Below are 13,910 nucleotides of genomic sequence, written 5' to 3' on the forward strand. Positions count from 1 at the left end.
TGGCACTTTTCCATCTGGTCAGGGTTTAGTTTTGAAGCCATGTCTGTACGATCAAGCACCACTTAACCCATCCCTCCGAAGTCCAGCTGACATGACACATGGCAGTATAGATGTGCCCCCTCGTTTTGAACGGGGTTTCTGGGTTATGTGTAAACAAAGACATGCACAGAACTGCCAAGAGAATCCATTAGATGAGATAGGACTTTATTGATCTCACAGTGGGGAAACTCAATTGTTACTCAAACACTTAGGGGGTGCAAGTCGACAGGAAAAATAGTAGGCATCTTATGTACATTGCATAAAAAACTTGATCAAATTAGACCCGAATATAAGGACAGTGTCAAAGTTTACGGCTCATATGAATTACTGGTTTAACCGTAAAGGTAAAGGCAGTCGATGGCTCTGGTTCTTCAGGCCGATCCTCCCTGTCAAAGACCGCCCAGAGTCCACCTGTGCTGCACCGCTCACCGGCCTCCACTCAGCTGACCGCCAAACGTCCCCGCACTGTCTGAAGCCCCACCCTCAAGAACAGTATTTCCAGGAATCCCCCCTCTCTGATTGGCCAAGGGATTCCTGGGAAAACTGGACCCCGGGAGTGAGGAGGAGCTGCTGCGTTCTCTTGTCGCCCCCTCGGGCCGGGATTCGGGATTCTTCAGGCACGCGCTCGCCCTCCGTCCCGAGCTACAGTGCTTCATCTCAGACTACCAACTGACCAGAGATGCAGCACTGCACCAGGGGCCACAGGGGGACACTCCAGGGGGCCGCTCCAGGGGCCTGTTTGAGGAGAAGCGCAGATTACTTTCCACTTTTAACTCTCAAAGCAGGAATTGGCTTGTTGCACAATGTGGCTACGCTAGTTCCTCTGAGCTGGAGCTGTGGGCGCTAGTACTTCCTGTTCATATTCATTTCCATTAAGATTAGCTCAGACCAGTGAGTTCCTGGTAGAAATATTTCCATAGAGGAGACGTTTATGTTTGTGAGGATCAGTGAGTTTGTTTTTTTGTTCACATTTTTTTTTCTTCTTTTTTTTGGTCATTTTTTTGTCACATTTTTGTCATTTTTTGGTCATTTTTTTCTCACATTTTTGTCATTTTTTGGTCATTTTTTTTCTCATATTTTTGTCATTTTTCGTCAATTTTTTGTCAATTTCTTGTGACATTTTTGCCACATTTCCATCATTGCTCGGTTCAGGTGGGAGTTAAGGGGTTAATGCATTACATAACTTGAAATAGTGCCTTTATATATATATTTTTTTTATAGCATGTTAGCCTTTAGCTTCAAGACAAACTATCAATCCTTCATGATCACAGGCGTCTCTGATCTGAACTTCATGATTTGAACACAGTAAATGATCATCTACCGGGAACTCACCGCCCACAACATAATCTTTAGAAAATATGATTATTATTCCAGGAAAAGAAAACAGACAGGAAGTCCAGGCGCTCACACCTTCAGGTCAGAGGAACTAGCATAGCCACACCGTGCAACAAGCCAATTAAGGCTCTAACCCGAAATAAAGATCTGAGGCATAGTTTAAACCTTTAACTGATATGTGGCCCTTGTTTAAAAAAAAAAAAAGGACACCCCTGCTCTTGTGCTCTGTTATACCACAAGGGGTCACTAGAGGGGAGATGTGTTTAAAACCACTGGTGTATGAGGGGAAATGAGTGGGACCTTGTGAATGTTTTTATTCCTCTTGCAAGTTGCCGCGTCTTGTCCGTCCTCTCGGTCACTGCGGTTGGACCGTTTCAAACTCCAGGACGTCCTGAAAACACAAGAGAGACACGTCACGCTCCCCTCCGAGGCCTGTGCGGCGTCCGAACAGCAGGTGGAGAGGCTCAGGCCGATGTGAATGGTGCTTTTCCGGCCGTGGACCAGCGGAGCTACACGCATCACCGGGGTCGAGGCTCCTGGAGGCTCCTGAAAACACTGGGTTTAGTGAGAGAGAGAGAGGGGAATGGGAATGGAGAGGAGAGGAGGGGGAGAGAGGGGGACAAGGAGAGAAAGGGGTGAAAAAGATATAGAGAGCGAGGGAGATGGGATGGAGAGGAGGTGGGGGGAGAAGAGAGATAGAGAGTGAGGGAAGGAGATGGAGAAGAGAGGAGAGAAGGGGGAGAGAAATGGGTGAAAAAGATATAGAGAGCAAGGGAGATGGGATGGAGAGGAGGTGGGGGGAGAAGAGAGATAGAGAGTGAGGGAAGGAGATGGAGAAGAGAGGAGAGAAGGGGGAGAGAAAGGGGTGAAAAAGATATAGAGAGCGAGGGAGATGGGATGGAGAGGAGAGAGGGGGGAATGAGAGAGAGATGGAGAGCAAGGGAGAGAGGAGGGAAGGGGAGAGAGAGGGAGTCGAGGTAGAGAAGGGGAGAGGAAATGAGAGTGGTGGCAGCGAGGGATGGAGAGAAGAAGGGAGAGGGGGGAGGGGGAGGGGGGAGAGGAATGCTCTCCGGCCCAGGCTGACCATATAAGGACACGGCGCGCTGTTTATTTTTGGAATCGTGGAAAATGGGATCACTACTGCTTTGGATAAACATTCCCTTCTCCTCCTTTTTTCTTCTTCTGCAGTCTGTGATGGCTCAGTCTGATAGTCTGCGACCCCCCCCCCCTCCACCACCACACACACACACACACACACACACACATTGCCTTTTCTAGTCACACTCCTCCAGCTCCGTCTCCGGGTGCCGAGGGGAGGGGGTGTGGAGGTTAAGAGGGCAGCAGCGCAGATCTTTCTTCTTAATATGGAGCTATAGACCACATGAACGTACTCCTCAAAGCGCCCACGTTTAAAACCAGACGGAATGTTTTCATCGCTGTGAGGTCATTCACCGACTGACGGTCCACCATGAGGACAAACCGGTCCTGATCAGCCCCAGGTGAAAGGAGTCCAAAACGCAGAAGTCCTTTTTTTTACTTTTTTTACTTTGCTTGTTCCCACCAGAAGCCCCTGACTGGTCCCACGCTCAGGACAGCCCCTGGCCCACAGCTCCCACCCCGGCCCCGGTCTCTCCCCCGGGACCCCGCATCCTGTTCCCATGCTCCTGGGCTCCTCCGCGGGCTCCTCGTGGCCCCTGCTGCAGCCTATATAAGGACGTGTTCAGGAGCCTGCCCTCATTCATGTTCAGGGGCATTTAGCACGGGACAAACGGGGACAGAATAAACCACCTGGACGACCGAGACCCCTTCAGTCAGTGACAATAGATCGGCTCTTATTGTGAATTCTGCTGACCCTGTAGTTTGGAGCTCGGATGCTCCTGGAGATGTTTGCAGTGCACGCAGTGACTTCATCTTAATACTTAATATAATAATACTATAATAATACTACTCCACTGAAAAGGGGTTGAGCGCCCGTGGTTCCATTCCCAGTCCAGAGTATGGACCAAATATGGTGAAGCTTTGTTTGCTCTCTCTGCTTTCCAAATATGGAACTCTACACCGGAAAATGGCCTGCAAAAAGTAAATATCAAGCATTGTCTTAAATGACTTGAATTGAGGAAATGTATCTTGTTTCGAGCGTTTTTCCGCTAATTTAGACATTTCTCCTGATCGGACCAAGTTTACTTTGCTTGTTTGAGGACAATTCAGACCAGTTCTAAGGTAAATCTCGCTTGAATTAAGAAAGTAAAATTGCCAATGAGATAAGACCGTTTTTCTTACCCCATTGGCAAAGAAAATTACCTGAAATAAGGACAAAATGTATTGAAACTAGTCAGAAACATCTCAGAACAAGTGAAATAATCTATGACAAATGCCCAAGAACTTACCAACTTACCTTACTAGTCAAAACAACTAAAATTTGGATTATTATGCTCAAATTGAGATGTTTGTGCTAATCTAGTTAATGACTTTTTGCAGTGATTTGAAACTCATCTTATGAATAAAGTTTATAACCGTCTTCTACAAACTCATGTTACGTCTTTTTATGGATTTATCCTCTTTTTTCCCCCTCTGCTGCACTTCCTCTTTTAGTGTGTCCCCACAGCACTCGAAATAAAGTTGAGTTCACAAAGACACAAAGGTCAAGCTGAGGTCTCGGACTTGTGAGTGTCGGGACGGTGACGCAGGACTGGACGTCCGGTTGGAGCTACAGGGACTGGGACACTCGGGCCATGGTTCTTCTCCGTGTCCCACAGCCCAGTGTTTAGACAAGACTGATAACACACAGAGCCATCTTCTCAGATACAAACACTCCCAAATATGGAGCAGTGTTTCTGTGGGCCCTGCACAGGAAGTCAGGAAGTCACACACACACACACACACACACACACACACACACACACACACACACACACGCCTGTCTGTGTGCCTGCTGGGTCCGCACATCTGCAGCCGCTCTCGTACTACTGCAGTGATGCATTTCAGTTGTAAGGTGGTCCCAACTCCAACAGTTTGCTGAATGTCTCTCTCCGCTCTTCAGCCTCTTTCACCCTGAACTGTCCCGTCCATTCAAAACTCCGCTCCGAGCACAGAACTGAGGTTTCTGAGGTTGATCTATGGACACCTCAGTGACTGGATTATTTCAATCTGCTAGTGGCCCCTGGACAGGCTCGAGGCTGACCCTGGACAGGCCAAACACTGGCCCCTGGACAGGCCCGAGGCTGACCCTGGACAGGCCAAACACTGGCCCCCGGTCACACCCAAGGCTGACCCTGGACAGGCCAAACACTGGCCCCTGGACAGGCTCGAGGCTGACCCTGGACAAGAAAGGCAGGACCTCAGGGAAGGGCCAGTGTCACCGCTCCACACAGCACAATTCAAACTTCAAGCCCATGTGTGGATAAACCGGGACTAAACCAGGACTAAACCAGGACTAAACTAGGGCTTAAACAGGACTAAACCAGGACTAAAACAGGATATAGCTAGGACTAAACCAGGACTAAACCAGGACTAAACCAGGGCTTAAACAGGACTAAACCAGGACTTAACCAGGGCTTAAACAGGACTAAACCAGGATATAGCTAGGACTAAACCAGGACTAAACCAGGACTAAACCAGGGCTTAACCAGGACTAAAACAAGACTTAACCAGGGCTTAAACAGGACTAAACCAGGACTAAACCAGGACTTAACCAGGACTAAACCAGGGCTTAACCAGGACTAAAACAGGACTTAACCAGGGCTTAAACAGGACTAAACCAGGACTAAAACAGGACTAAACCAGGACTAAACCAGGACTAAACCAGGACTTAACCAGGACTAAACCAGGACTAAACCAGGACTAAACCAGGACTTAACCAGGACTAAACCAGGGCTTAACCAGGACTAAAACAGGACTTAACCAGGACTAAACCAGGACTTAACCAGGACTAAACCAGGACTAAACCAGGACTAAACCAGGACTAAACCAGGACTAAACCAGGACTTACCCAGGACTAAACCAGGGCTTAACCAGGACTAAACCAGGACTAAAACAGGATATAGCTAGGACTAAACCAGGACTAAACCAGGACTAAACCAGGACTAAAACAAGACTTAACCAGGGCTTAAACAGGACTAAACCAGGATATAGCTAGGACTAAACCAGGACTAAACCAGGGCTTAACCAGGACTAAAACAAGACTTAACCAGGGCTTAAACAGGACTAAACCAGGACTAAACCAGGACTTAACCAGGACTAAACCAGGGCTTAACCAGGACTAAAACAAGACTTAACCAGGGCTTAAACAGGACTAAACCAGGACTAAACCAGGACTAAACCAGGACTAAAACAGGATATAGCTAGGACTAAACCAGGACTAAACCAGGACTAAACCAGGACTAAACCAGGACTTACCCAGGACTAAACTAGGGCTTAAACAGGACTAAACCAGGACTAAAACAGGATATAGCTAGGACTAAACCAGGACTAAACCAGGACTAAACCAGGACTAAAACAAGACTTAACCAGGGCTTAAACAGGACTAAACCAGGATATAGCTAGGACTAAACCAGGACTAAACCAGGGCTTAACCAGGACTAAAACAAGACTTAACCAGGGCTTAAACAGGACTAAACCAGGACTAAACCAGGACTTAACCAGGACTAAACCAGGGCTTAACCAGGACTAAAACAAGACTTAACCAGGGCTTAAACAGGACTAAACCAGGACTAAACCAGGACTTAACCAGGACTAAACCAGGGCTTAAACAGGACTAAACCAGGACTAAAACAGGACTTAACCAGGATATAGCTAGGACTAAACCAGGACTAAACCAGGACTAAACCAGGACTAAACCAGGACTAAACCAGGACTTAACCAGGACTAAACCAGGGCTTAACCAGGACTAAAACAGGACTTAATCAGGGCTTAAACAGGACTAAACCAGGGCTTAACCAGGACTAAAACAGGACTTAACCAGGGCTTAAACAGGACTAAACCAGGACTAAAACAGGATATAGCTAGGACTAAACCAGGACTAAACCAGGACTAAACCAGGACTTAACCAGGACTAAACCAGGACTAAACCAGGACTTAACCAGGACTTAACCAGGGCTTAAACAGGACTAAAACAGGACTTAATCAGGACTTAACCAGGACTACAACAGGACTAAACCAGGACTAAAACAGGACTAAAACAGGACTTAACCAGGACTAAAACCGGATGAAACAGGACTAAAACAGGATTTAACCAGGACTTAACCAGGACTAAAACAGGATTTAATCAGGACTTAACCAGGACTTAACCAGAGCTTAAACAGGACTAAACCAGGACTAAAACAGGACTTAACCAGGGCTAAAACAGGACTTAACCAGGGCTAAAACAGAACTAAACCATGACTACACAGAGACTAAACCAGAACTAAGCTGGGCAGCTCTGTAGTACAGTGGCAGGAGCTCGTGCCTCACAGCTAGAAGGTCCCAGGTTCGATTCCCACCTGGACGGGGCCTTTCTGTGTGGAGCTTGCAGGTGTGGTGTGTTCACTAACACGCACTGTCCATATCCTAATAAAATAATGAATAAATAATCAAATGTGACTAAACCAGGACTAAATATTCACAAACTGAATGAAATGAAAAAGACGTCCCGTCCTCCATCTTTGTATCAAAACAAAGCAGTAAATTCAACGTTAAGAATAAGTGTCGGGGACAGGGTTTCTCCTTTAGACCAAAAACTGAGGTGGCGGCTAAGAATTCTTTGGTGGTAACCATGGTAACACAGACATTTGGACCTGGTTTAATGTTAACCTTTCTGTTATTATAGGACCCATTCCCCAAATCAAACATGCAGAAAGTTCTCTAACCAAACCTATCTTTATTTTACAAAAGTTCTTTAAAAACAACACAGGCAACCAAATAATGATCACCATTAACATTTATTCATTCTCTTTTGAAAATGAGGTGGTCCTTGCCCCGTGTGAGAGGTCTTTCCCTGGTCCCTGAGCCCCAGAGTGAAAGGTCTTTCCCTGGTCCCTGGTCCCTGAGCCCCAGTGAGAGGTCTTTCCCTGGTCCCTGGTCCCTGAGCCCCAGTGAGAGGTCTTACCCTGGTCCCTGAGCCCCAGAGTGAAAGGTCTTTCCCTGGTCCCTGAGCCCCAGTGAGAGGTCTTTCCCTGGTTCCTGAGCCCCAGTGAGAGGTCTTTCCCTGGTCCCTGAGCCCCAGTGAGAGGTCTTTCCCTGGTCCCTGAGCCCCAGTGAGAGGTCTTTCCCTGGTCCCTGAGCCCCAGAGTGAGAGGTCTGTCCCTGGTCCCTGAGCCCCAGAGTGAGAGGTCTTTCCCTGGTCCCTGAGCCCCAGAGTGAGAGGTCTGTCCCTGGTCCCTGAGCCCCAGTGAGAGGTCTTTCCCTGGTCGCTGAGCCCCAGTGAGAGGTCTTTCCCTGGTCGCTGAGCCCCAATGAGAGGTCTTTCCCTGGTCCCTGAGCCCCAGAGTGAGAGGTCTTTCCCTGGTCCCTGAGCCCCAGTGAGAGGTCTTTCCCTGGTCCCTGAGCCCCAGAGTGAAAGGTCTTTCCCTGGTCCCTGGTCCCTGAGCCCCAGTGAGAGGTCTTTCCCTGGTCCCTGGTCCCTGAGCCCCAGTGAGAGGTCTTACCCTGGTCGCTGAGCCCCAGTGAGAGGTCTTTCCCTGGTCCCTGAGCCCCAGTGAGAGGTCTTTCCCTGGTCTCTGAGCCCCAGTGAGAGGTCTTTCCCTGGTCCCTGAGCCCCAATGAGAGGTCTTACCCTGGTCCCTGAGCCCCAATGAGAGGTCTTTCCCTGGTCCCTGAGCCCCAGTGAGAGGTCTTTCCCTGGTCCCTGAGCCCCAGAGTGAGAGGTCTTTCCCTGGTCCCTGGTCCCTGGTCCCTGAGCCCCAGTGAGAGGTCTTTCCCTGGTCCCTGAGCCCCAGAGTGAGAGGTCTTTCCCTGGTCCCTGAGCCCCAGAGTGAGAGGTCTGTCCCTGGTCCCTGGTCCCTGAGCCCCAGTGAGAGGTCTTTCCCTGGTCCCTGGTCCCTGAGCCCCAGTTAGAGGTCTTTCCCTGGTCCCTGCGCCCCAGAGTGAGAGGTCTTTCCCTGGTCCCTGCGCCCCAGAGTGAGAGGTCTTTCCCTGGTCCCTGCGCCCCAGAGTGAGAGGTCTTTCCCTGGTCCCTGCGCCCCAGAGTGAGAGGTCTTTCCCTGGTCCCTGGTCCCTGGTCCCTGGTCCCTGAGCCCCAGTGAGAGGTCTTTCCCTGGTCCCTGAGCCCCAGAGTGAGAGGTCTTTCCCTGGTCCCTGAGCCCCAGAGTGAGAGGTCTGTCCCTGGTCCCTGGTCCCTGAGCCCCAGTGAGAGGTCTTTCCCTGGTCCCTGGTCCCTGAGCCCCAGTTAGAGGTCTTTCCCTGGTCCCTGCGCCCCAGAGTGAGAGGTCTTTCCCTGGTCCCTGCGCCCCAGAGTGAGAGGTCTTTCCCTGGTCCCTGCGCCCCAGAGTGAGAGGTCTTTCCCTGGTCCCTGCGCCCCAGAGTGAGAGGTCTTTCCCTGGTCGCTGAGCCCCAGTGAGAGGTCTTTCCCTGGTCCCTGCGCCCCAGAGTGAGAGGTCTTTCCCTGGTCCCTGAGCCTCAGAGTGAGAGGTCTTTCCCTGGTCCCTGAGCCTCAGAGTGAGAGGTCTTTCCCTGGTCCCTGAGCCTCAGAGTGAGAGGTCTTTCCCTGGTCCCTGCGCGCCAGAGTAAGAGGTCTTTCCCTGGTCCCTGAGCCTCAGAGTGAGAGGTCTTTCCCTGGTCCCTGAGCCTCAGAGTGAGAGGTCTTTCCCTGGTCCCTGAGCCTCAGAGTGAGAGGTCTTTCCCTGGTCCCTGGTCGTTGAGCCCCAGTGAGAGGTCTTACCCTGGTCTCTGGTCCCTGGTCCCTGAGCCCCAGAGTGAGAGGTCTTACCCTGGTCCCTGAGCCCCAGAGTGAGAGGTCTTACCCTGGTCCCTGAGCCCCAGTGAGAGGTCTGTCCCTGGTCCCTGCGCCCCAGAGTGAGAGGTCTTACCGCCTGCTGTCCCACGGAGCATCACTCGGCTGCTCCTAACCTCGGTCGTCCCTGGACCCCGGTCTTCAGCGGTTGCTGCACCTCTGCGCTCGTCTTAAGAATCCCGGGTCCTTCATTTGAATAGAGCACACTTCTCATGCCTTATATGGTCACAAAGGGGCGTGGCCTCAGCACTCACTCCATGTAGAGCCGCGTCTGTGGGCTCCACACGGAGCGCAGCGGTGGAGCTGCAACTTCACTTTGACGGATGTTATGGGAGCAGAGGAGGGGAGTGGGGGAGGAGGAAGAGGAGAGAGGGAGGAGAAAGAGCAGAGACGAGGGGAGAGAGGGGAGGAGGAAGAGGAGAGACGAGGGGAGAGAGGGGAGGAGGAAGAGGAGAGAGGGAGGAGGAAGAGGAGAGACGAGGGGAGAGAGGGGAGGAGGAAGAGGAGAGAGGGAGGAGGAAGAGGAGAGAGGGGAGGCAGAAGAGGAGAGAGGGAGGAGGAAGAGGAGAGAGGGAGGCAGAAGAGGAGAGAGGGAGGAGGAAGAGGAGAGAGGGAGGAGGAAGAAGAGAGACGAGGGGAGAGGGAGGAGGAAGAGGAGAGACGAGGGGAGAGAGGGGAGGAAGAGGAGAGACGAGGAGAGAGGGAGGAGGAAGAGGAGAGAGGGAGGAGGAAGAGGAGAGACGAGGGGACAGGGAGGAGAAAAAGGAGAGAAGAAGGGGGGAAGAGGAAGAGGAGGAAAGGGAGAGGGGGAGAGCAAGTGGTGTTGGGGAGAGAAAGCCAAAATATTTATTCACTATATCTAAATAATCTGGCTCAAATAGAAGAAAAAAAGTACTGTGTGAATAAACACCTCCAAGAAGTACAGTTACTTCAGTTACTCCAGTATATGTACTTGAGTAAATGTAACTACCCGCCTTCAAGTAACAAGAACATAACTTTAACATAACTTCAAGAGGAAGTGAAACGGAGTGATTTAACTGGGATCAGAAACCAAAAAGATAGAGTAGATGTAAATGCATAATATACTTTATGTATATGTATAGTATATTTTGTCTTTTAGCTGATTGTTATGAAGCCGGCACCATGCATTTAGCTAGTTAGCTATTCCATTTGAAAAAAAAATCTTTTTATACACTTACTAATCATCTTGTAAAAACAAACTTTTTTGTTTTAATAGTTCACATTAAAAATGAGGCGGTTAACATAGTGGTTTTGTTTTACTACTTCAAATAAACAAATGAAAACATAAAAACAAATGAAAACATAAAAACGTGATTTCTTGGCTCTTTTGCAGATTTTCCTGCTAAATGTTGGTGTAACAGAACAGAGGAAGGTGAAAAATACATCTTAAGTTAAAAGACAAGAATAATTCAAATTTAAAGGTGCATTATGGAACTTCCCCTGGCACCTTTTCTTTCCATCTCACTGACCTCTAGGCAGGACTGGACTCTCAGAAAAATTGGCCCAGGACTTTTGGGTCAAGACCGGCCCCCCTGTAAAATCAGTCATAGATACAGACGGCATCTCTGGAATCGCCCATATATGGTCATTTTTGCAAACAGTTAGGGGTGAAAACAATTTTGAAAAAATGTATATATTCTTTAATTATTCAAAAACTACTGTAACAAACGCTGAATTATGAACATAGTTTCAACTAAATAAAGATACAAAGACATGGGGAGGAGCAAAGTGGTTCAACAGCCCATAAATACATGAATAACGGAGAATGCTAACTTGATGCTACATGTTAGCATCGGGCTAATGCTAACGGTTAGCTAGCGCTTGCTACAACTGCCGTTTTTTCACTTCTACTGAACAATCTGCTGTGAGAAAATATCCATATGGACCCGATTTTCACTTGACTTTATTTATGTGATAAATAAGTTCATATTCCACCAGAAAATGGCAAAAAAGAGTGAAAAATTGTGTTTCTCTAAAGATTCTATTTTCCCCCTCGGCGAAGCCACGCCCCCTTCTATGACGAGATGCTGTCTGTATCTACACCATAGATGCTGATTTATGTTTTTCCCAGGGAGTGGGGGTCAGGATTGATCTTACAAACTCGTGGTTATGAGCCCGGCGCTCTACCTATGGAGCTAAACGAGCGGAGCATTAGTCCACTGCCTCACGTAGATTAATGTTATGAACCGTCCCGAAAACACGAGCGCAATGCAATTGTCGAGGCCATTAGCAATTCAATAAATCTTTGAACTAAACCAGTCTGAACCACAAAACCGAGGACAATACCTGCAGCTTGTTTCAGCCGAATCTGAGCTGACGCATCAGAGCACTCACCGCTTTCATCTGGTCCTTTACAACTGGCTGCAACATGCGAGTTCCATTAAGGAGGTTCCTCTCGCGACTATGACACAGTAAAACTTCACAAAACCAATCAAATGATCCCACTGTAGTTTTAGGAAATGAAATGGTTAAACTCACCACAGAGTTAGGCAGGTGTGGAGTGGAAATAGACGTCCCAAAAAGGCCAAAACATTGTAAATCCTTTCAATGGAAACCAGAAGCTTTTTCCAAAGTGTGTGCACTGACGGGCAAGAGGGAGTCACCTGACAACTCCCAACATGCACTGCTTTGAATATATTTGTCTAGTATGTATTAACCTGAGGTTCTGTGTGTCCTGGAGGGTGTTACAATAACCTAGGTGCACTTATAATTGCAAATGTGATGTGAGGGGCATGAGTTATGTCCCAGAGGCCCACTGCTCATTACATACGAGGTTATCTGGGAAAAATAACTCTAGAAAGCACCAACGGAGGGTTTAAAAAGTGTCAGATACCTCTAGTGGACATATCCTGAAATTGGACATGGAGCATATCAAAAGAGTGTGCAGTATCTCTTGTGGGCCGGTATGGTGCAATACCTCTTATCAGGTCAGACCGGCCCACCGGGAAAACTCCCAGTACTCTCGAGGGCCAGTCCAGCCCTGCCTCTAGGACGCTCCAGGGTCAGCTGTTTTTCAGGGTTTCTGGTAGGTTCCCTGGATGGAATATACACTCAGGTTCATAAATATTGGGACATCGACTCCATTCTTTTGTTCTTGGCTCTTTAAATGAAACCCTCTAATGAAATGAAACAACAACTTTCAGCTTTAATTTGAGGCTATTTTCATCCAAATCTGCTGAACGGTTTAGCCGTTACAAGCGTTTTTATGTGAGCCTCCCACTTATTAAGGGACTAAAGTAATGGGACAAAGTAGTAGCCGTTAGCATTAGCCACCAATCATCGCAAATTAGGAACGATCCAGATGTTTTTAGCTGTTCCATCGACCACATTTAGATCAAAGCCTACTCAAATTTGGTTCAGTTTTTGACATATGATTTATGACATATTTTTTTTGTTGAATGATATAAATGCTATGAAACGGACATAGCACACCTAGTACTGCGCCTGTCTTCCCTATTTATTTTGTTTGGGGATAGAACGCTCAGTTTAAATCAGGTCCGGTGTCGATGGCTGACAAAGTGTGTGCATTAGTAGGAACAGGCTCAGATAGAGACATTTCACTTCCCCATGTTGTGGGTCAGTGGGATCTGTCATGGGAGAAAAAACAGCCAACTTTATCTTTTTTTTGTTCTTTGCTTCAGATCCTTTATAGAAATGTAGTGGAGGAGAGGGGGTTGTAGAGTTCCCATTAGAACAGAGTGAAGTAAAAGTAGTAAGATCTCCACAAGGGAGGACGGCTGAGCGTCTGCCTCGGCCGCTCTGATCCAGGATGAGGCTGAAGTGGCGCGTGCCTTAAAAAGGTAATGTTTACAGATGTGTCAGGCCGATGCTCCACAGCTCCACAGGCTCTGCTCCTGCACCGGGGCCACGCAAACATGACTCCCTCCAGCACCGGGACCACGCAAACATAACTCCCTCCAGCACCGGGACCACGCAAACATAACTCCCTCCAGCACCGGGACCACGCAAACATAACTCCCTCCAGCACCGGGACCACGGAAACATAACTCCCTCCAGCACCGGGACCACGCAAACATAACTCCCTCCAGCACCGGGACCACGCAAACATGAGTCCCTCTAGCACCGGGACCACGGAAACATAACTCCCTCCAGCACCGGGACCACGGAAACATAACTCCCCCCGGCACCGGGACCACGGAAACATGAGTCCCTCCGGCACCGGGACCACGGAAACATAACTCCCCCCGGCACCGGGACCACGGAAACATAACTCCCCCCGGCACCGGGACCACGGAAACATGAGTCCCTCCGGCACCGGGACCACGCAAACATAACTCCCCCCGGCACCGGGACCACGGAAACATGAGTCCCTCTAGCACCGGGACCACGGAAACATAACTCCCCCCGGCACCGGGACCACGCAAACATAACTCCCCCCGGCACCGGGACCACGGAAACATGAGTCCCTCCAGCACCAGGACCACGGAAACATAACTCCCTCCAGCACCAGGACCACAGAAACATAACTCCCTCCAGCACCAGGACCACGTAAACATAACTCCCTCCAGCACCGGGACCACGTAAACATAACTCCCTCCAGCACCGGGACCACGGAAACATAACTCCCCCC

Source organism: Gobius niger (assembly GCF_951799975.1).
Source record: "Gobius niger genome assembly, chromosome: 5".
Taxonomy (NCBI): domain Eukaryota; kingdom Metazoa; phylum Chordata; class Actinopteri; order Gobiiformes; family Gobiidae; genus Gobius; species Gobius niger.